Below are 24,376 nucleotides of genomic sequence, written 5' to 3'. Positions count from 1 at the left end.
GTTGTCAGTGCCTTTTACATTCACTGTCACCTGATTCACTGAAAGCCCTGAGTAGAAAATTGCCACCATTTCCCATGAAATGCTCTCTACAGGAACCCTCCAGCCCCTAACCCAAATGAGGATTTACATAAGAACAAGAATTACAACCACAGTGTATCCAAATCATCTGAATGCTTCTCAATTCCATACCCAAAATCGAGTAGGCAGTAGGGCACACGCACAGACAAAAGCGCTAAGATTTTAGTGTCATAAGGTTGGAAAAGCCCTCTCAGGTCACCCAGCAGAACCCCATCCCACCCCTGTGCCACATCTCCATGGCTTTGGAACACCTCCATGGTCGGTGACTCCCCCACCTCCTTGGGCAGCCCATTCCAGCACCTGACCACTCTTTTGGAGAAGTAGTATTTCCTAATATCCAATCTGAACTTCCCCTGGCACAGCCTGAGGCCATCATCTCCCATCTTAGTGCTGTTATCTGGGAGCAGAGGCCAACCCCCACCTCACCACCACCTTTTTTCCCAATGAAGTCTCCCCTGTGCCTCCTCACCTCCAGACTGATGCACCCCAGCTCCCTCAGCTGCTCCCTATAAGACTTGTGCCCCAGACCCCTCACAGCTCCATTGTCCTTCTCTGGACACGCTCCAGCCACATCCTCTGAACTCCTCTCCTGATGCAGCACTGTATGCACATCCATATTTCTCAATAACAGATTTTAAATGCTTAGAATTTGTCACTATCTATTACCACCTACAAATGTATCCGAAACACAAGAAAGCTGCCACTTTTTACTAAAGAGTCACTTCTGTCTGTAGTGCTTTCAGAAATAACACAGTGTTTTGAATAATAACGTTGCTCCCCTATGACTGCTGGAATTAGCACCAGCATTTGTGCTTGCTGCCAGTCAGACTATTTCTGTAGCTGGAGTTGCTTTATAAATTAGTCAAACTGCTGAAAACTTGGAACAACTCAAGGCAAACTCCCAAAACGTGCCTGGTTCACACATTTCCCTACAACACAAGGTTCACTTCTGTAGGAAGACTCCACCTGCCAACTCTGACTCGCAAGGAACTTCTCCCTCTGCTGTCTGTGAAAAATGATGAGAGTCAAAGGAAATTAATAAATCAGAGCCAGCTGGAAAAAAAGAAACACCTCTGTGATTTAAGAACTATCACATCTGCAGCCCCTTCCCATTTATGTTTTATGAACTTTTCCTTGTTTATCTCAATGCTCAATCAGCAGTTCATGTGTTGCTGCTGTGACCCACTTGTCTCACCTCATGGCAAACCGAGGCCTGGAGCTCCTCTGCAGCTACAACCATCCTGCTTGCAGTAAAACTCAAGCTCAGCATCTGAACAAGCTCAGGAAAGCAACTCTGTAACCAGGAATGCTACAGCAGCTGAGTGCACAGAGGCGGTGAAGGGGATGCCTCTAGATACCAGTTGGAGATGCAGGGGAAGAAAAGGAGCGCAGCACAGAGATGAGCTTCTGGCAGGCAGCTGTCCAAACCCCCTCACCAGAAAGCTGCTTCACAAATAATCCTATTTCCTCCTCTAAAACACACTGTGGTTCTTCAGCAGACGCAAGGAGAATCCCAGCCCTTCTGGGATGTCTTCATTCCCACCATGTGCTTCACCACCAACAGCTTCCTCCTCTTTCACTACCCAGAATAACTATCAGATTGAGATACATTATGCTGGGACAAAAAGTAAAATTCCAAAACAACAGATTATTTACTTCCGTTACTTCCCTAGTAAGCTTGCTGACACTGTACCAGTTACATTTTCAGTACTTGAGAGAAAATAAAAGATGAAAAAACTTAAAAGAAGACATTTTTTTTAATAGTGGAGAGAGTTAACATTAAGAGTCAAATTTCTTTATCTAACAGTTTTTATTTCTGAATAGGGGTAAGAAAAGCAAGCATGTAAGTATCACAGACACATCGAGGTTGGAAAAGACCTCCAAGATCATCCAGTCCAACCGCTCAACTACGGCCAATACTTCCCACTAACCCATGTCCCTCAGCACAACATCTGCACATTTCTTGAACATCCTTCCCTGTCTGTGCATCACCCAGTTTCACATACGCCATTCCCACTGAAATCTCAGCTCCGGAGGCGAATGCTAAGCAATGTGCTCCTTACCATAACGTGCATTTGTCATGGTTTATGGCATGCATGAGAAAGGCTGACTCTTGATGGTGGCTTTCATTTAGTCCTTGAGCTGACAAGCGTTTTCAAGTCACACAGAAGCACTGAGAATGGCACAGAAGCCTGTCCTCACACGTATGTGCATGCAATAAAGCTACCCAAAATTAAGCACAGACTCATTTCAAAAGGATACCTCAAATTGTCCTAATCCACATGCTACAACGTAGCTGAATAAAAAACTACCATGAAGCAGTTACACAATTGTGTTACGTTTTGCAATATTTAAGAATAAGCAATGGCAGCTGTAATACAAAGGATAAGCAAGTGGGGGTGTAGTGCTATGTTATCAAGAGATCCACAAGCGCTAGAAACATCCAATCCTTCTGAATTTTCTAACATTTTGACTGGTCTGCAAACCCAAATGAGGAGAGAATGGAGGAGCAGCATTCCTTAAAATACAGAGGGTGATTCAGCTCAAAGGTGGTTTGGAGGTGAAAACTCAGCTACCTGTAGCGCCCTTTACTTCTTCCAAGCAGGGGCACAAACTGCTAGCTGGAGTAGGACACTAGGCTGAATTTACAGATCGCATTTTTGACAGCAGCCAAACTCCTTAATTTATCAATTGTCTCTCCATCTGAAGACCTTCCCTTTCATTTCATAGCAGATCAGATTCTGTAAAGAGCCTTTGCTAGGAATCATGCCAAACACCTTCTGAAATTCAGCCGCTTTTCTTTGTCTGTAGACTCAAGGGCAGCCCTAAGGAACTGCAGTATAACTGCAAGGAAATAATTACCTGCCAAAAATTAGTAGCTATTGCTCAGACATCTCTGTGGTGCTACAGATGCAAGTTAATCACTGAGGTTTCCTATCTTAGCCTTATTTTCTCTGATCATTTCTTTCATGCTTCTGTAACAATATGTTTCCCCCTTTTGACCTGCCCATTACACCTGGGTGAAAGTCCTGTGGCCCAGCCTTGTGGTCATCTTGCAGGGATGGGGACTCTACTACATGATACTACTGGAACTAAGCCAGCCCTGAGTCAGTAGTTCTCCATCTTTCTGCCAAAAGGTTGTTTTCTCTATACTTGCCAAGAGTCACTTCACGTGAATGCAAGAAAATAGTACAAAAATGGTCAAAGAGAGAAAGAATCTGGGGAAAGGTATCACAGACAAGTCAGGAAGACATCACTGGCTTCTAGGACCAGGTAATAATCAGAGCCTCCTTTCCTCCCTCCTGTAAGGATGCCTATTGGGTAAGATTGACACCACACAGCTATGCCAAGTGATTCTCTGGGAAACTCAGAAATCCCTATAGAGCTACTCCACAATTTAACACATTGGTGTTTGTCTGTATTACTCATTCATGTCCTTTATTAACCTCACAGGCTTTGCCAAGAGTATATTTATACCTGGCAATCCAAGAGAACCTGTAAATCGTTGCTTTAACAAACTGCACTATTCAGGAATCAAGCCATGGGAGTTCTCACTGGGCATGGCCAAATTCCTTAACAGTGATCCTGAGAGCCCATTCAAATGCACTAGACAAATTAGGCAGTGCACTACTGTGAATCAGTAATCATGACGGTTCATATGATGAACACAATTAGAATTAGAGTGTCAAAGTAGGCATCACTCAGAATACAAGCTCGACCTCTCCCAGCCCATCTGATACCTGGGGACAAACGGGAACACAAGAGATTTTACTTTCTGCCAAACTTTTGCCCTTCTCACATGACAGCTACTAGTCACACATGTTGTGTGGCTAGCATCTTCCATCTGGCAAATTTACAGAAGAACTCACTGCCTCTCACACTGTCTTCAAATTGCTCTTCCAGAGCTTTCTCGGCATGCCTCAGTGTTTATTCTGTGAGTTTAGACATCTATTTTCGTCACTTGGACACGATCTTGGCTTTCTAAACAACTTTTGTACTTGTACAACAACTATCCACTCTCTACTTTTGGCCAGGAAAGACATATTTTGGATTTGCTCCTCTCTCTTTTGAAGGCTATCATGTTCTGACTATCTAATCAACTCATCTTCCCATTCTACTCACAAGAATTTAAATTCAGGATTGACTGTAAAAGGCTTCCATGGGAAGTTATTCCTTTTCATTAAATAAAGCCTAAGAGGAGGATAAATGTGTTTTTAGGTTTCAGTTATTTCTGTAAGCAACTTCCCCAGTTTCATTTTTGTATGCACTCTTGGCATTTTTACACATACTTCAGTGTATTTCTGAAAAGTAATAAGAACCCCAGAACTTAGCTTTTATTTCTCATAAACTGCCTACTGATAGAAAGAAAAATGGCATTCAGATTACACAGAATATTGGTAGTAAAGCATACTGACACTACTGAAAGTCTTCTGAAAGAAACCTCAAACTCCAGAGTCTTCAGTCAAGCATTACAGAATATTATGGAGAAAGTAAAAATAATGCATCCAGGCCAAAAGATCTGTAAGTTACAGATCATAAGAAACTCTTGCAGTATGCTTTCTTTCAGAAATGAATTCACGCCTTTTGACCTTGGTTCTTTTGATAGGCTACGCGTGAGGACAAATTAGACACAAGTAGAGGCTAAAAGCTTCTTCCCAGCTTGCTGACAAGAGCTGAAGCATAAATAGCCTAAGTTAAACTCTCCACCCATAAATTTTACAGAGAAGATGCTTTCATTCTTCCGATTCCCATTACTGCTTTAATCCCGATTCATAAGGTGCTTTCATTTCTATTTATCCAGAAATAACATATTAAACAGTTCAAGACATCTGTTAACTTGTGACAGTTCATAATGCATTACAGTTGCTGTTGAGTACAAATTCATGGAGGAAAGGGAAGTGTTTAATTTCCAAATGCATCACCATTTGGCCCATCAATATGCTGACTCCCTCAGACACAATCACCCAATGTTTCCTTTATCCCCTCATGTGGGTCCATAAGGCATCAAAAAGATGTCACAGGGCAGAGAAGCTGATAGAATCTGCAATTCTGTGACTTCACAACTAAGTCAGAACGGGAGGCCCCGTTATGTTCATCACTACATGAAAACAGCAAGAGACATTTCAAGGGTCTTCAGGCCTTACTGCATGAAAACCAACAGTTAATGGAAGAGCATAAGAGAATAAGTTGATTTCTCTTAGTCAAATGCTCTCCAATTTTAGTTTAAAAAATGTAGTCTTTATATAGATAAGACATATATCTTACATATAGAATATAATCATAGAATTGCTCAGGTTGGAAAAGACCTTAAGGATCATCGAGTCCAATCACAACCTAACCATACTACCTAACTGTAACATCCCACTGCTAAATCACATCCCTGGAGCACCACATCCAAACTGTTTCTAAACACATCCAGGGATGGTGACTCAACCACCTCCCTGGGGAGCCCATTCCAGTGCTTAACAACCCTTCCTGTAAAGATGCTTTTCCTGATATCCAACCTAAACTTAGCCTGGTGCAACTTGATGCTATTTTCCCTTGTCCTGTCACCCGTCCACCTGGAGTCCACTTGGAACAACAGAAAAGCAGAGCTCAAGCTCTCTGTGCAGTGCTCTTCACTCTAGCAGTGATACAATGAATAGCACGTTAGGTGTGTGTACTGAGATAAGGCAACAAATGATGGAGCATCATCCTGGCAGCGTGTAAAGAAAAAAACAGCCTCCATAAAGCACAAATGAAGAAAGGAAGTAATAGACTTGCAAGACAAAAGTTTAGTACTGAACAATATTCAAGCATGGAACTGAAGACTGCGGTAGAAGATGGAGATTAATGTGCTGTGTGGTAGGTGATTTGTATTGCTTGACGGTTTAAGGACACGTCTTTACTAACTTTATGAAATGTTCTGAGCTTCTTGTTTCTAATGTGCCTGTATCACACTTTTGATCTTTGGGCTTTTCAGCTGTTTCTGAGACTAAGAAATAACCTTTGTTAGCTGTAGGGGAGCTCAATGAGTGTACAATGAGTACATTAATTAGGACAATCCAGTATTCATAGCTACCTCAGTGGGATTACTTGGCAATAGACCTACCAAATTTGAGTTAAGAGCTGGACTGATGATGAGGAACGTGATGAATCCAGGCACTGAAATAACCTTCCTTAACCTGCTCTGCATTTCAGTAGAGCTAACCACTTGCAGATAGATAGAAGGTTAGTCTTGTTTCATAAGCTTTCATAGGAAGGTACAGAAAAAGAAGATACCTTTTATATTTTCTTATAATGGTCTTTATGTTTACAGTATAACTCAGTCCTATTTTCAGAGCAAACTTAAACTATGTAAGCACAAAAGAACTTTCTGAATAGAAACAAAAACCTTTGAATATAAAACAGAGACGGATGCAAATGCTAAATGTCCTTAGAAGAAAATTTGTGCTGTGGAGTTGTAAGCTTGAGTTCTCAGAGCTGTGTTTAAATACGAGGCCTGCACTATGCTGCCCTTCTCACTCACCTGGCCAGGGCTCTCCTCTTGTAGCACTGTGATGCCCTGCAAGTAGTATCTAAGGAGATGGAAATAAAAGCCATCCTCTTGGCAGGGGTGTTAAATAGGATTAATAGAGAACAAGGCATTGCTTCAGTCAATAAAAGTGTCAGGGAAAAAAAGGATTTGGGGTGGAGATCAGATCTATTCATATGCTGTTTCAATAGCATGCAGAACATCTATTCTGTGGAAGCACGAGCAGAATAGCTTAGAGAAATGTCTGTATCAGCAGCTACAAAACTGTATCTTATCTCTTGCCCCTGGTTTTCTCCTAAGTTCAGTGATATTGCAAAGACAATTATTTGATTACAAATATTTTAATTAATTTCTAAGGAACTGCTTAATCATGATGAGGTTTGGCTCTAATGGGCAATTCTGATCATTTTGAATAAGATACAAGATGATTCTTACCATCAGCTTTGAATGCTCTTTTTTGAATTCTCACTCAACATCTTAGATTATTCTAACTATTTCCCTTCACTGCCTTTGTATTGCATTTTGACTTGAATGAAAGTTATAAAATGAAAAAATATATTTCTTTATGAAATTATTTCTCTATGTGAAAAGTTTTGTGATGTTGATTTTATTTTATGAAAGCAATTGTATACGGAGTTTCTAACTTATTGCTTTCACTCCTTCACACTGGTGAAAACTTGCTATCCTCATAAATCATTCCAGATAATGATGAGATACAATGGTTGTTACCTTGCTACTAACTGGGATTCTGCCAGCAGGGCAGCTGTCAGTCATGATGCCGATGGAAAGAGCTGGGAAGCCATTTGGTAGATGTGGGGAACACACTCCTTGCATTTGTCTACATTGGTACCTTGAGGGGGATGTGGAAGATTGGGATCAGAAACAACACATCTGAGTAGAATTCAGTTATAAATCTTTGTGTAACATATACTTTGTCTTCATAACAAACATTATATATAATGTTTACACAATGTATATATACTTTTCCATAACATAACACTCCCTCCCTTGCTGGGAGGTACTGTTGATCTGTCTGAGGGGAGAAAGGCACTACAGAGGGACCTGGATAGACTGGATCGATGGGCCAAGTGCATGAGATGCAAACTGCATGAGTTTCAATAGGGTCAAGTGTCAGGTCCTGCATTTTGATCACAACTCCATGCAACCCTACAGGCCTGGGAAGGAGCAGCTGGAAAGCTGCCTGACGGAAAGGGACCTTGGTGTTCTGATGGACAGTTGGCTGAATATGAGCCAGCAATGTGCCCAGGTGGCCAAGGACGATGGCATCCTGGCTTGGATCAGGAATGGAGTGGTGAGTAGGACCAGGGAAGTCATCCTGCCCTGTACTTGGCACTGGTGAGGCCTCACCTCAAGTACTCTGCTCAGTTTTGGGCACCTCAGTACAGAAAGGACACGGAGGTGCTGAAGCAGGTCCAGAGAAGGGCAACAAGGCTGGGGAAGGGCTTGGAGAACATGGCCTAGGAGGAGAGACTGGAGGAACTGGGGCTGTTCAGTCTGGGGAAAAGGAGGCTGAGGGGAGACCTTACTGCTCTCTTCCAATATCTGAAAGGGGCTCACAGCGAGAGCGGGGTTGGTCTCTTCTCATTGGTGACAGGACAAGGTAAAATGGCCTCAAGTTGTGCCATGGCAGGTTTAGGTTGGATATCAGGAAACACTTCTTTACAGAAAGGGTTACTGGAAATTAGGCATCATAGGCAGTCATCAAACCAGAGGCAAACAGCAGCGTACCTAGTGAGACGGTATGGTACCACAGCAAGCTGTGTCCCAGTTTAATCAAAAGAAGCCCTTCATCATCTCATTGCTATATCTTTCATCCTGCACTACTGCACAACGTTCAGACCTTGGTACTTCGCCAAATGGATTTCTAATCACTGTAACTGCTTTCCCACCTATCACACTGCACCGTCATCAAGCTTTGAGTTACTGTATTGAATCCTTCTTGCTTTAATCCCAATCTTGTGTTGAATAAATCCTCACATTTCAATTACAACTACCTTATAAATTCTACTGCTAACAGAATGCTCATAGCCCTGTGTAACAAAAGATACATTTAAGCCATAGGCTGAAGATGCTCAGCAAAGATTTGCAACTTGTGTGTACCCTAATTTATGTATATCAGTTGCTTTATTAAAAGCAAAGCATAGGACAGAGAAGAACTCTGCCACGTCGCGTTGCCTCTGCCTGGTGCTTGCAAGACAAGCCCAGGGAAGAGAGCAACAACAGAAAGCATGAGTGATTCCTGCTCACAGTAATCTCCAGCCACCTGCTGCTCAGACTTGCTGAAGCCAAGGTTATGTCCCCACAGACAATGGCCTTTAATGGATTTACCCTTCACAGCACCTCCCAGGAGCTCCCAGAAGAACGGCTTCCCTAGTTTACTTGGACCCTGCTGTCTTGTAGATGCACTGCCTGCTTCATGGGAATCATGGGAGCAAGATTTTGTGCTACTCTACTACCTGTATCACTCAGTTTTCACTTACCCTCTCTGTTGCCACTCCCTGTAATTATTTTCCCCTCCTTAATAGATCTTCAGTTAAAAATTGGTCCTTTTGAGTGACCAAAACAGCACCACACGTGCAGCTCATTACCATAATGCTTGCTATTTTGTTTTTTTCCCCAGTAAGTCCAGCATTAGGTTTTTCCTTTATGACAGCCACAGGACTCTCAGTCAAAACACCAATCTAAACATGACTTCAGAGCACCAGCAGTTTACTTTTTCAGCCACACCAGATTCTGGGACAATCATTTTCTTCATACAGGTGCTCAGGATACAAGTCCTCCTGCATCTCCTACTGTCAGTGGCTTAGCATCAACTTCAACATTTGTCTATTCCTTGCCACATACCTAGATCTTTTTTCAACAGACATGCTATCTTTTCAGAACACAAGAAGGCTTTTCATGTAAATGTGTGTATGTATGTCAACTAATAGCCACTAGGCTGTCCCAGACACCCGTGATGCTCACAAGTCATCCACCACAGTGTTCAGGGGAGATTCAAGTTAGATATTAGGAGCAAGTTTTTCACTCAGAGGGTGGTGACACACTGGAACAGGTTGCCCAAGGAAGTTGTGGATGCCCCAATCCCTGGAGGCATTCAAGACCAGGCTGGATGTGGCTCTGGGCAGCCTGGCCTGATGGTTGGCGACTCTGCACATAGCAAGGGGTTGGAACTGGATGAGCATCGTGGTCCTTTTCAATCCAGGCCATTCTATGCTTACAGCTTTTTAAATAAGTGTTTAAAGCAAAGATCTTGAATGCCACCAAGGAAGAACATATTTATTTTCTCCACATTTGGAAGAATGTGTGTAGGTATTGCAGTGACCTGGCAGTTTTATACATTCACTAATGCTAAATTCTGCAAAGTTCGGCTTCCTCAGATTCTGTATGCTTGCTAAGACTGGTAAATACGTTATCTAACTGCTGCCTTCGATACTAACTTAAAAACAAAAATACACTAAACAAATGCGATCTTCACACAAAAAGTCACATCTCATCATACTTCTCAACGCAACAATCTCATTTTAACTTCAAAACAACAAGTGTCTTATCTACATACAGACCTGTATTCCAAAGACTGTGCTTCAACCAATGCTTATACAAGATGACACAGAAAGCAGGCAAGCTGCTTCCCACCACCATTCCTGCAGGATAATTTCAGACATTCCATAAGGCCAGCACAAAACTACCAGCCTTCAAGCAGAAGAAAGAAAGATTTTCCTGACGTTCTTTTCTCTGGTGAGCAGGGAAAAGTTTCTAGATTGAGCCATTTTCAAAGTATTTCCAGAAGTCTTAAGTCCTTTTTCTCCTTTGTGTGTTAATTACAATTTATTACAGACCTCTCCCATACATGAGCAACTTCAGTTTCCTCTGCATCATAAAGAAATTTATTAGCTGACAATCCTGGCTGGCTAGACTGAATAATGCTGGCCTACATCAGATGATAGTCACAATAACTGGAAACACAAGTATTTAGAAATAGTATGCATCTGTTAATGCCAAATCTCAGATTTTACTTCCATGCAGGATACTTGTTGGTCCTGCTGCTGAAATCAATTGCAGAGCTGCTAGCTTTGATTACAGCTTCAAAGAGAAATCTGGTAGGAAGAAAAACTTGGTACCAGGCATCTTTGATGTTTGTTACGTAAGTCAATAACCCCAAATTTCTGGGGTAAAACTAAAAGCTGTTATCAGCACCAATCTCCTTTACCAAAAGAAAGAAAATCATTATTAGAGAGAAGCATTTGAATTGGACTGATTACAGAGGTGGGCAGATCCTGGTTTACACGTACATCAAAGGATGCTGTTCAGATGTATTTTTTCTGAGAAAGAATTAAGTAGAAATGCCTGTCTTGCAGTTTTATTCAACTATACTGAATTTTCCAACATGAATCTTATTCAGTGGGGGCCCAAATGTTATCTCAGTATGACAGATGGCTACACTGGGTACTGAAAAAGACTGATGGAAGAGTCAGACATGAGTAAAATCAAGCAGTGCCCCAGTGCATGGTTTTGGCACAGAATAATATCAAATAAATGCTCAACAGTGAGCCCTTCTGATGCATTGCCTACGTTGTGAAATTAAGTGACTGCAGCTTATGCCTAGTCAAATGTCTCAAAACATTGCAACCAAGGTCAATGGAGGAATAAAAAAGCCACTTTTTTAAAATTAAATTCATAATAATAATAAAAAAAAACAAAAAAACAGATGAATTTTGGCTTTTTCTCAACTGCAGCAAAGAGAACTAAATCCAGCCTTTTTCTGAGATGACTTGTGACATGAGCAGATCACTTGCTACATGGTGTCCCATGCATTTGAAAGGTACATGCTTGCAGTACCCATGATTCCCAGGCATCAATACTAAGTTATAAAACTTTAAGCAATGATTAGGAAAGTAACGCCCCTATTTGCATCAAAAAAAGAAGGAATACTAAACAGTATTCGAAAAGAAAAATAAATAAGCTTATCTTGATTCATTACAGATTCGCTCTCTGCCTGCTTTCTACCATCGGACTCAGGCTCCCACTCTGAGTCATATTCTGGAAAGCTTAGGGTGTGAGTTGGCAAAAGAGATTCCTTACTACCTTAAACCATAGTGAGAACTAACTTTTGATAAAACCTAACCTGCCATCAGAAAGGGCTTTTGCTTCCCCACCCACCCCCCCTTAAAAACAGGGAGAGATATAAGGAAAAAGCTGTGTATAAATACTGTTAATGATCACTACTGGACCAAAAAGTTAAGATGTTAAATTCATCATGGCTATCCACACTGCACAAGGCCTGAAACATACCCCTATTTTTGGGAGGACAGCACAGGTAGATGCACCTCACCCAGGAACAGAGGAGGCTTCCAACCACAGCCATCCCGCTCCCTGCAGCTCCCATGCACAACTGCAGTGTGGCATCACCCTATGCCAATGGTAGGGCAGATTCAGCCAGAAGCAAAGGAGAACACGACAAGAGGCAGAACAGCATTGTAACTTAATCCCAGTTCCAACACATTCTCAGATGTTCAACATGAAAAATGGAAATAAAATTCTCACTAACAGTAATAAATTACAGAAGTTAACACTAGGCTACAAGAAAGTGTTCCTTGTAATGTTCACTGAAGAATTACTAAGCACACAAAGTGCTGACATCAAGAAACAATTTCCTTGATTTACAGAAACTATAAAGTTGGTTACAGGTAGCTCAAGAAGATGCCGTTCTTTTTTCCCCCCTCCTTAACCTACACAAAGTCAATGTCATTAGTAGGACTTTGTGTATTACACTGAAACTGTTTATAAACCAAAATTCAGACTCCTCTTAGAGGCTTAAAACTCTCATTTCATCTTGGAGTTGCTAGATAGGTCGGTTTACAGTAAATTTGGAAAATATGATGGCAACGGAAGTAGAGCAGCCTTCACCTAGATAACTTTAAAAGCCTGAAACATCTGGGTCACAGTGAGATGTCAAGACATAATAAATAGTTATTTGTACTGCTCTGAATTATAGTTAGTAATTCTTTGGTATTAAACAGGGATAGTTTCCCAAAATAACCTGCTCTGCTGGCGCTTTGTGGGCTGAAAAGCAAAGGCCATGCAATTCAAGAAGCAACTCAATGAAACGGAAATTTTGGCCAACGCATGAAATAGGGATTCCACTTCAAGAAGAACTTCTAAACAGTACAGCACCTGAGCTGCATTTCGTGTTACAGTTAAAGAAACACGCTTGGAGACAAGTTTTTCACAGAAAAATACCACAGGCAGAACTTTTTTTTTTTTACACCTCCCAAAACTGCGCAGTATTCAGCCACTTCATTATTTAATGAAATAAAACAATGGAAAAATAAATCCTCTGCACCGAACCCGCCCTCTAAAAATGACACACCCTTCTTGTCTGCCTCACAGTGATTGTCAGAAGCAACGTTCTGCTGCAGAGAAATACAGAGGTCCTTTCATATCTATCACTAATAACACACTTGGCGGTTCACAGGTGCAGAAATGAATAGACAGAATTAAATTGTAATGCCAATGAGTTATGCAGCAGCAAATTACAGTCACAGATTTTTGAGTTATTAAACTGAAGAAAATAGAAGCTTCACTCCAAGGACTATACCAAAACATTTGTGTTTGGCAGTTGACAGAACAACTACACAACCTTATTTCCCCTCTCTACTTGTCTTTGGCCTAGGCATTAACACACGTGCACAAAAACTCTTGAATTTATTTAGCTGTTCCAAACAACTTAAAACCCTTATTCTGCTCATACAGCTGGGATCACCTTTGGGTTGAAAGTTAAGTTTCTTTTCTTTCTTCATTGGTATGAAGCAACACAATGCTCCAGCAAGCCAACAACAACAGAAGGATGCAGTGGGCTGCACCCACAACCAGCTTCAGGGGTTGTAAGGTTTCCCTGTACACTCAGCAATAACCAGACATGCAAGTTCACTTCAAATGCTTAGCAGGCTATTTGCAACATCAGCATCTCATCACATTAACAGATCTGACACAGACTGCTCCTTACTCAGCATCTAAGGACGCTATCATTATCCTATGACTTTGATTATACCAGTAATTAAACAAGCTAAAAATATTCGACACCCTAAAAACTCGAAGAAAGCATGGAACCAATATACAAAATAACCTGCTCATACTTTCATCTCTCTTGCAGGCATCCTGGCTCCCAGCAATAGCTTTTTCATCTTTTTTTCTTTAAACAAGAACACTTTCAAGGCTTTGATTTGGTGAAGTTCAGTACAGAAACTGAACTGACAGACCTTGAGCTTCTTTGAGGCACTTTTGCTTGCAAAAACCAGAATGCTTAGGACCTCTCAGTCACTCTAGCACACGTTTCTATTCTTTCTGACGTTACTGGAAAAATCCACGGTGGGATGGTTTTAACAGGGTATGCCTAGGCACAACAACAGATCCGTAAAACGAGGTGGCAAATGATACACGGAAAAGAAAGCTATTTCAGTCTACGTGTTCCAGCACACCACATGATTCCTCCTTAGGTCATTTGCCTGTACCATCTCTCCTGTTCACACGCACATGCTGACATAAAGCTCTAAATAGAGCAAGGAAATAAAATGGAAAGGACTGACATCTTCATAACGCTCTCAACCTACCCATCTTGTTCTGTTGTTTGATTTATTTTATAGTTCGGCTTGAAAAACAACTGTTGATATATCTCTGTTTATATTAGAGACTGAGCAAGGGACACAAACAAGTGCATCACAGCTCAGCACTAGTCTCTCCCATCCTTACCCCTGGATTTGAGAGCATTTGTAGACAGCCCTGCAGAATTCAGCTGAGTACTACTCATCCCTGGAAGTATGACTGTACAATGCAGCAAAAGCCTCTGGCCACTCTAGAACTCCATATCCCACAGCTTCCCAGTAACATTTCTGCACTCATCCTTCCAGGCTCTGAAGAAAACTCAAACATACTATAAGGAGGAGTGAAGAAGCTGATTTATGAAGGCATGAATGATTCTTTACAGAACCAAGACTTGAACTATTGGTGTACCACCAAGCACGACAATAGCTCACAGAAGACACGATGACATCTCTCCATTTCAATTTAATACTGAATGCTTTTAAGAAATGGCTTTTCAGCACTGCATATATTTTTCATGTCATCAAAGTATACAATATATAGCTAAACAACATAGCAAAACATACCAAAACAACATGCATTGATGAATTCCTGAATACTCCATGCTGTTTCTGTAACACGTTTGCTAGCTTGGAGCTATTAACGAAGAAACCCCAACCAACTTCCATCAGTGCTAGCAAAATCGACAGCGTAGTTATCGTGTGCTTGGTACTCCTGACTCTATGTTGCCACCTGTGGACAACCTGATGCTGTTTACTGCAGATCACTGTCTTGGGGCACATGAACCGGACACTTCTAAGACAAGGAACAAAAGCAGCAGCTGATGGCCACAGCCTTTCTGAGCTACCTTCTTCACCCAGCCACCCTTAAGGGTGTGAAAACACAAGGAGGAGTTACACACACTTCCTTTCCATAACTACCGGAGCAGGAAAATAAATCCATTCACTGTTATTCAGTACATTAAAGATGAGAATACGTACACTGAAGAGATCAGATAATAGGCTTTCTAAAACCTATCCGCAGCTCCATGCAGCCCGTTATCTCTGCACTGTCAGGTTTGCAGCGTGCCTGAACACCTGCACTTCACAGCACTTGCAGGAAAAGCTGCAGAAAGAAACACCCGACTAAACAACGTAATCCTATATTTTCATCCTAGAGCTATTAACCAAGTCCTGCTTTACTCAGAATCTAAGGCAACCTGCTGAATTCCCACAGTGTTAAAAACAAAGCCCTGCCCAAAAGCTCCCGGAGCAAACCAAATTGCTGCTGGGGTTGCTTACAGCAGGCAGAGAACATCTCTGGGCTGCCAGCCCTGGAGCAAGTCCTGGTTCAGGTTCACCAAAATACAGGAAGTAACTAATTCCAGATTATCAAACTAATTGGTTGTTGCAAGTACAAAGTGGCAATTTTATCAGCAATTCTAGCTGAGATACTGAATGCAGGAAGAGCAAATGGGGAGAGAAATCAGTGAATGCAGCATTAAGAATACACTGGATCTACACACAAGAAGGAAATCAGTGAGCAGAACAACTAACTTGCAAGAAAATCAACCTCACTAGAATTCTGCTCCCATTTAGTTAAAACACAACTAAACAAAACCCCTTTCTGATTCCAAACAAATCAATTCAGCCAATACTCTTCTCCGAGAATTGCCCTATGCTGAGATTGAAATTTGAACTTGAGTTGAATTCTGAGTCTATAAAACTACCCATAACTGAAACTTGAACAGGGATAATAAATTTATAGACATACACAGGAGAGACAAATCATGGAGATAAGTATCATATATAAATCCACAGTGTCTATATAATTACAGCATCAGAGATCCATGATTAATGTTTAAGACAGAGATACAGACAAATCAGGATGCCTCCACAGGAAGGTGGCAGTTCTGGCCAGCCAAGTGCTTCTGAGGCAACCACCATCATCATCCCCATGTATAGCACAAGGGCGTGCACTGCAGTGAGCTATGGAAGCTCAACAACTGGACTCCTAGGCAGTCAACTTTGAAAGCTGAGTGACGCATCCTAGCACTGGGCAGACAGCAGGTCCTCAGCACCAACTGTTTCAACCTGAAGTGCACCCAGTCCTCGAAAATAACCCCTCTGGCACCCCTCCTGGTTGTTCATGCTGCAGCAAGCCCCAGTTCCACAGCACGGCTGTGCTTACCCTACATCTTGCCCGCTTCAGCCAGAAGAAGGGTTTCTCCAAACAGCTGCCACTCTCTTCACTCTGAGAATAAACACAGAGCCCTAAAACTGCCTCACAAAAGCATATAGAACCATAGAATGGCCTGGGTTGAAAAGAAAAGAACCACAATGATCATCTAGTTTCAACCTTGCTACGTGCAGGGTCACCAACCAGCAGACCAGGCTGCCCAGAGCCACATCCTGCCTGGCCTTGAATGCCTCCAGGGATGGGGCATCCACAACCTCCTTGGGCAACCTGTTCCAGTGCCTCACCACCCTGTTTGTGAAAAACTTCCTCCTAATATCCAACCTAAGCCCCCCCATCTCAGTTTAAAACCATTCTCCCTTGTCCTATCCACTCTCATAGCACATAGAGAGAAGAAAGCAGCTTTTCTCAATCAATCAGAGATCCAAGAAGCACTAGCATTTCCTTAATGTGCTAAGAAATAGAACTGCAGGCACTCGTGCCGAGCGAAATGCACTTAACAGCTTCCAGTGAACAAAGGATGAAAGAGTTAAAAATGCATTTATATTCATTTCTTAGGCTGCTACCAAGCACTGATGCATGCAGCAAAGCTTGCACTGAAACCCTCATTTATTTTAGAGATAGCATGTATATTTTCAGACAAGTTTCTTCAAGAATTGAGGCTTACTTGATCACACCATGCTGCTGCCCACCTGCCCTTCCCAGAAGATCATTCATGGCAGTATCCAAGCTACCAAGACAACTAATTCCTGAAGGCAGGCAGAGGAGAGCTCATACATAATCTCTCCCCCAAAACACATTTTTAATGCAAACAAGTTAAAAGGACTAAGTGGACAAACCTGTGATGCACTGGCAATTTTAAGCCATCTTACTGCTATAATAAAGCAGGCACCTGAAATGCCACGTAGCTGCTTTTATACATGTCAAAACTGGTACTGCCAGTCCCTATGTTAAAATTGGGATTTCTCCCATTGTAAATTTATTTTCCTTCCTTCCTAGCTAAGGTGGGAAACTTCATTTAGCTCTAGGAGCACCTATGCAATTACCTTAAAGGGTTGAACAAGCCACTGCATAGCAGCACCAGACAGAGACAGTCACTGCTGTAACCTTGTTTTCTCTTTTTCTAATTTCATTTGCAAGACCTCTAGAGGGCAGTGAATAAAAGAAAATAAAGTACCAGAAATAGCCAGGAACATTAAATATAATTTTAGAAATTGGAATCTCCTCTAATTATTCCCTCCTACCGAAAGCCTTCCAGGTAATTATATGGATTTATGGATTAATCCAACAGAATTTTGCCAGCCCCCAATGCTATGCTCTGTTGCAGCTTGCACTGACAGACTTTACAGCACTGCTCCAACCATTGACGTTCTTTTTGAAGCTGAAAGTCTTTCTTGGACTTTAACATATGCAGCATCTTACGCCCATTGTGCTCACAAACATAGCATTTTCATTCCTACAAAAAAACACACTAAGCCAAAATAAAATGAAGTCAAGCTGACTTGCTTAGTCAGTCTACAACAGTATAGTATTAACATTCAGGTTCATGTCAAAATATCCAGGAACTACAACAGAAGGTAGTCTCAGATAACTACACTTGGATTTTTGTGCACATACTGGACATTGATTAAGGCGTACTGTTAATAGCTTCATTATTCTTTTCACTGTGGCTTTTACAATGAAGCTATTACCAATAGAAATATGCAAAATTAACTTAAATTGGCTACAGACTGAAACAACAGGGTAGGTGCTGTATAGTCTGCCTTACCTTGCACAGTAAGAATGGCAATCAATACAACACCAGCCTACCATTATACCATTTCAGCCATGCTTTAGTAACTTCCTATGGCTTTACACATCTGAAATCAGCTATGCAATTATCACAGGTAGAGTTGTCCTCACCACACATTAATATTCTGCTTATTTTTGGAATGCAGAACAGATGTGTTAATGCCTCTAAGAACATGAAAGACCACGAGCTCAACAAAGTGTACGTTAACATTTGATCACTTGATGTTAGGGCCCTGAGGGCACCCACAGACCCTGCAAACCTCCTGGCCTGCCCTAACCAGGACAGTGGGAAAGCAGGCCCCATCCCTGCAGTACCCAAAGCCCCTCCAAACACCTTCAAAGATACTGCAGAGTGCAGTCAGCAACGTGCTGTCACTCCATCTAGACTCCTCAATGCTCTCAAAATGAGAAAGACACGTTTGCATTTGTAATACACAGACTTACGTGAACTTCTGAGCCCTCTTCATACTCCATCAAAATACACTGCAGTGTCACAGAGAGATGTCCTACAGGGATGAAAAATTGGGAAGATGTTATTCATGCTCATTTCACAGAATGCAACTAATTTTGCTAAAATTATCCCTAGCTGCTCCATTCTAAAAGCAAGACTAAGGTGCACGGGGGGGCAACAGGAAGGGGCTTTCCAAGAAGCCACTTGTAATTTTTTTCCTACCACAGCAACTCTGCACCCCAGATTGCACCAACTTTCTAAGGTCTATTTGTTTCCTCCAAATCTTTTTCTGAAAGTGTCAGACAAAGCTGAACAGTAACATTGGCTGTTTTCTCTCATCACAAACCCTTGTGCATTTACTAAGATCCACTTAGATAATTCAGACACTTTTACAGAAACAGCATGAGCTTAGTGAAATGGAACACACAGCAAAAGAGGAGGTCTGTGCAGGGTCAGAAGGAGCATTCTGGGCTGCCACATGAACTTAGAAATCTTCCAACACTTGCTACAAAGCCAAAAAGGAAAACAGATTTGACTCAATTTGTTACAAAGCCCAATAAATGGCAGTTTTCTCATACAGCCCACAAACTTGCACACATTCACATGCAAACCCTGTTAGCAAACACCTGGGAAAAAAAAAAAAAATGTATCCAGTAATCAGGACCAAAGCTAAGTTTCTGCTTTAAGCAATTGAATAAATGGTGAAAAAAACAAACTAAGCAATTCAACAGCCAAAAGTTACCTTAATTCTAACTGAAGAAACAAAATGGGTATACACTGGGCAACTGCTAAAATCAAGCACTTACAAAAACGTCCTCAGTGACAATTTTCACTAATGCTTCCCTAAAGCTTGGCAAATTCTACCCATATCAGTCAAATGTCACTGTGATGGGAAGGAGCACTGCTGAAGCCTGGAGGAACCCCTTTTCTCCTGGAGAAAGCCCCTCTTGGTGACAGCACTCTGCCTACAGACTTCTTTCCACAGAAATAAACAGGCAAGGCAGTGCACAAAAGCAAGAAGTAGTCAAAAGTGAAAATAAAAGAAGCAAATAGAAAAGGCAAGAAGGAACTTACTGTGATTAAAAAAAAGTTATCTCAGAAAGGGGAAAGAAGAAACAGACGTGTGTCAAGACCTTGTAGCAGTAGCTCTGGGTCAAGGCAGCTCTGGGCAGGCTGTAAATGTTGTTAGATTTCCAACAGGGAACACAGATGCCTCCAGCTGCTTGTACCAATAGCACATTTACTCTGGGTCTGTACTTCATTATTTCTGAGGACGGAAGTGCTGCGAGTTCAGGATCTTCTGGAATCAGAGTTTGTGTTCTTTAAAGCTAAAAAGGGTTACATGGCATTTGTCACGAGATTCTCCATTCAGAAGGCTGCTTCTATTTTACTAAGCAGCTTTACACTGATTTCTCAGTTGCCTGTAAGTACTCTTCAAAAAGATTAAATCAAAGTCTGAATGGCTTGCAAAATTCTCCCCTGCCAACCACAAAGAATCAAGAGGGATGAGAGACTGAATCCCCGATTTAAGCAGGAAGGCTGGTGCTGTCCCAACTAATGACTGCCAATCAGAGTCTCTCATTACCCAATACAGCTCAGATTGAATCTAAATCACACAGAAGTTGTGTTCTTGATACAAGTGGCTGCATTGCTTCTGAGATAAAAGACCACATCTTGCTCTGGGGATCGTGGAGAAGTGCTGGGCTTCACCTTCCCCATGGCAGCAGTAGCACCTCTGCAGGTGCTAAAAGGACAAGAAGAGGGCTGCCTGGGAGGCACAATTCATAATACCTCTACTGCTCTGTAACCTCGTTAACACTCTTTTTTACAGAAATCTTTTGTTTGAGTGCAAGCCAGTCACTACCTCCCCCAGGCACACAGGCTTCCTCATGCTGAACAAACTTCCCAGGCACACAGAATTAGAGTACCTCCAAAAGCAAATCACAGAACAGCATGCAGAAAAGGACACAACTTGCTCTCTCCAGCACTGGAAAATAACCATGTAATTGTACACAAACTAAGTTTCTTTAAAGGATCCAGCTTCTCTGTCTGCTTACGGCTTGCTCCTCTGGGAGTAATCCCAGAGCTGTGCTGCATTCCAGCAGTAACAAAGCAGATTTTCACTCAAACCAAATGAGCAAATATAAATGTTTATGTTTCAAATATGCAGTTTCGCACACAAATTTCTGCTTGGTACAAACTGAACCACCAGCAGCGAGAGGTCACAGGCCTGGCTTTCTCTGCATTGTCCCCAGACATTTGGGCTCTACACATCACCTCACGGTGCAGAATGTGGGGGGAAGAGGCCCTGCTAGTAAGAATAAACTTGTGGAAACTAATGCTGAAAGACTGAAGCTGAGTACAGCAGTGAAGATCCCTGTCTTGCCAGGCAGGAAGTTGAAACCTACCACAGGTGAGGCTTTCCTGGCACAAAATCCTGATTCTTCAGAATCCAAAGGCAGCACTTTTCAGGCTGCATTCACAGGAATAAAAACCAACACCGCCGCCTTCTATCAGCCCTGCCCTCTCTCAGCCCACCAGGCCTCCTTCCAGCTGCTGCCCTGCAACTCCTTGCAGAGAACAGCAGCAGGTAGGATTCGGAGAGATTTGCTCTATTTCATTGTCTTTTACCTCAGAAATCTTGCACATTTGGTTACGCAGAAAATTAGGTGAAAAAAACAACAATAGCAATGAAGCTGCATTGCAGCAGAAAACAATTTGGCTACACAGGCCACTGCTAAATCAGAAAGGCTCCTGTGAATCTAATCTACTGCTAGCATAATGAGGAGGAGGTAAGTCATTAGCAAATGGAAACATTTAATCCAAAAAGTTTGAAACAATGCCAAATCTGTTTTCTGTCCCTCAGTAGCAAATTACCTGAGAAGCTCCTAGTAAGCATAGTTACTGTGGTCATTAAAAATAAATAAAAACTGAGAAGTGAGGTAACTGAAAGGGTAAGGCTTCACAAACCCTCTTCCACCATCAGCATTAATGTCCTACAAGTTCATTTTGCTTTGATGAAACTTCTGCCTTCACATACTATGATTTACAACTGAAATTATAATCCCTGCATCATAGAACAGCTTACACTAGAAGAGACCTTAAGGGTCACCTAGTTCCAACCCCCTACCACAGGCTGGTTACCAACCATTAGACCAGGCTGTCCAGTGCCCCATCCAACCTGGCCTTCAGTGCCTCCAGAGATGAGGTATACACAGCTTCTCTGGGCAGCCTAAGCCTGGGATTCATCATCCCGAGTCAAGAATTAACTCGTAACATCTAACCTCCATCTCCCCTTTTAGTTTTAAACTGTTCATTCTTGTCCTATCACTATTAGGCTAAGTAAAAAGTTTGTCTCCCTCCTGATAAGCGCTCTTTAACTACTGGAAAGCCACAGTAAGATTTTCCAGAGCCTTCTCTTCTCTTAGCTAAACAAGCCCAGCTCCCTCAACCTTTCCTTCATAAGAAAGGTGCTCCAGCTCTCTGAACATCTTCATGGCTCTCCTCAGGATCCACTCCAACACCTCCATGTCTTCCTCCAGCAGGGGGCCCTGGCGAGCAGCTGGTCCAGTAACACCTCAGCTGTTTCTGGTCTGTCCAATACCTGGACCAGGAAGTCTCCTGGATTGCTTTTCAGCTCACTGTTTTGTTTTCTCAATTTGTCTGGGTGGTCAAAATCATTCTCACAGGCTCTCATCCTACAGGTGATGCCTCTCATAGTTCAAGTAAGGTCTAACCAACATGCTCTCCATGACTGGGAGGCCTGTTGTAGGCACTGATTGCCAGAGATCCTTTTTGGGCTGGTCTCTTAACCCACAAGCTCTCAATCCGGTAATGGTTGTTTCTCAGAGGCAGCTCTTCACAATCTATCCATTTCTCCACATATATTCAGGAACTATCTGCACCTATTATAGCGTGATTGGGTTGGAATCCCTATCATCAGTACTAGGACAAGCAACATCATCTCTCTTACCAGCGTGCTGTCTGCCCGAATCCCCTCCAGCTGCTCAGCAGGCACCAGCACCTGCTGTCTCTCTGCCGTCCCATAGGACCCTGCTTCTCTGCACCCAGGGCTGGTTGGGGCACCCACAGTAAACACAGGCCCACTGCCTCCAGAGTCATCATCTCCACACAGAGAAACTGCCAGCTCTTCAAGGCAACTTCCCTCCCTGAACATAGCTTTAAAAAAGCTGATCTCTTGCTGCCCATGCAAACAATTTCTGCAAGATCCACCCACGGTGATGCCAGAACAGCAAGGTAAGGGATCACTGCCTGCATCTGAGCTCAACCTAGGGTTTTATTCCCTGGTGCCAGGCATGAACTCCCTACCCATCCCCCCATTGAAGTACCCAGAATGACCAAGTGCCTTGAGGAAGCAGATGGCACTGGCAACAAGCTCCTAGGAGCTCTAATAGTATTGCAGTATATTTAAAGCCCTTTGCTCAAAGAGGTTTTTGTTGTTTTTTATTAAAGCCAGAACGAGAGCTCATTCTATAAATATTTTTCTTCAACTAGGAAATACATAATAGTTAAAATATTACTGTAAATAAACAGAAAGAAAAACCAAAGAAATCTGTCATCCAAATGAAGGCATTTCACATTTTCAGTGGACAAGTACTTAACTCCTTTCCACTCAGATTTCTTATTTTGACCCACTCTGCTCACCAGGCAGCCTGTGAGATGGATGAGCATCAAGTCCTGTGCTTAATAAGAAGCAATGCCCCATGCATGGCACAGGGATGGGGCTGTTCGGTACTGAGCAGAGATGCTGGGAAGGTATAGAGTATAGAAGACCATGACTGCACACTGCAACAAAACATCTGAGTCAAGTTGGAGCAGCATGAACCAAGCACAGGCAGAACTTCAAGCCCTGCTCAGGAGAAGCGCTTCCATGAGACAGCATGGCCGGCCCCGGACACAACACCAACATGGGTAGGGGGAAAATGGTCCAACAATATCCAATCAATAAGGAGCACTAAGAGATTTGAATAATGAAGCTTGTGAGTAAAGACTGCAGGAATAACAATCACCACATTCATTTAAATGTACTATAAAAGACTGATTTTCCATAGATAAATGTTATGAATAGCAGATAAAAAAACAAACCAGAGTTGACCTGAAAACAGCCATCCCCATAAGAGAAAAGTAAGCAAACAGAGATGGCTTTACCTGTCAGAGCTACCAAAAAACCCAGCCTGCCCATAGCCCAGTATAAAGCTGCAGTACCACTCCAGATGGAATCTACAACATTTATGTAATACAAATAAGGAGAACAACCACTCTGTCTTCCCAAGCTGGGATTATTTTACAATAACTTGATTTTAGCCCCTACTTAGATTCAGCTTTTTCCCCCTCGTTAGAGCAGCTCGCGAAGCTGAGCTGTCCCTGCCCCTCCAGCAGCAGCAGCTCCTTCAGATTCACCTGTGCATACAGCTTGAACATACAATGGCTTTCAAGCCTCCCCGAAAAAGCAGAACATCCACTCAAAGCAAACTGGCCAAGGGAAAGAAGGCACAACCTTGCTGTTACAGCTGAATAAGATACCAGCACCTTACCACATCCTGCCTGTACAAGGAAGAAAGAGGTGACCAAGCATACCACAGAAAGTCAGAAAGTGGCTTCCATTGGTCCTTTCATAAAATCGTAAAAACACAAGGTTGAAAAGGACCAACAAGATCATCTCATCCAACCATCCTCCTATCGCTACTGCTACCACAAGCTATTAAACCGTATCTCATAGCACCTCATCC

The 24,376-nt window shown here is 42.3% G+C and overlaps 1 protein-coding gene across 2 annotated transcripts in view; it reads right to left on the bottom strand.

Annotated features, from left to right (window-relative positions):
• Window positions 1–24,376, bottom strand: part of PCDH15 (protocadherin related 15) — a 643,190-nt gene that overhangs the window by 377,826 nt on the left and 240,988 nt on the right. For both annotated transcript variants that reach the window (XM_042818673.1, XM_042818671.1), the window contains exon 4: window positions 18,620–18,681. The gene's annotated coding sequence lies outside the window, so the exon portion shown is untranslated. The remainder of the gene's footprint in view (window positions 1–18,619; window positions 18,682–24,376) is intronic.

This window comes from Centrocercus urophasianus, unplaced genomic scaffold (genome assembly GCF_019232065.1).
Source record: "Centrocercus urophasianus isolate 14NV4802_14NV808 unplaced genomic scaffold, USGS_Curo_1.0 seq_17, whole genome shotgun sequence".
In the NCBI taxonomy this organism is placed as follows: Eukaryota; Metazoa; Chordata; class Aves; order Galliformes; family Phasianidae; genus Centrocercus; species Centrocercus urophasianus.
Note: the sequence above shows the minus strand (reverse complement) of the source record. Positions and strands in the feature narration are given on the sequence as shown.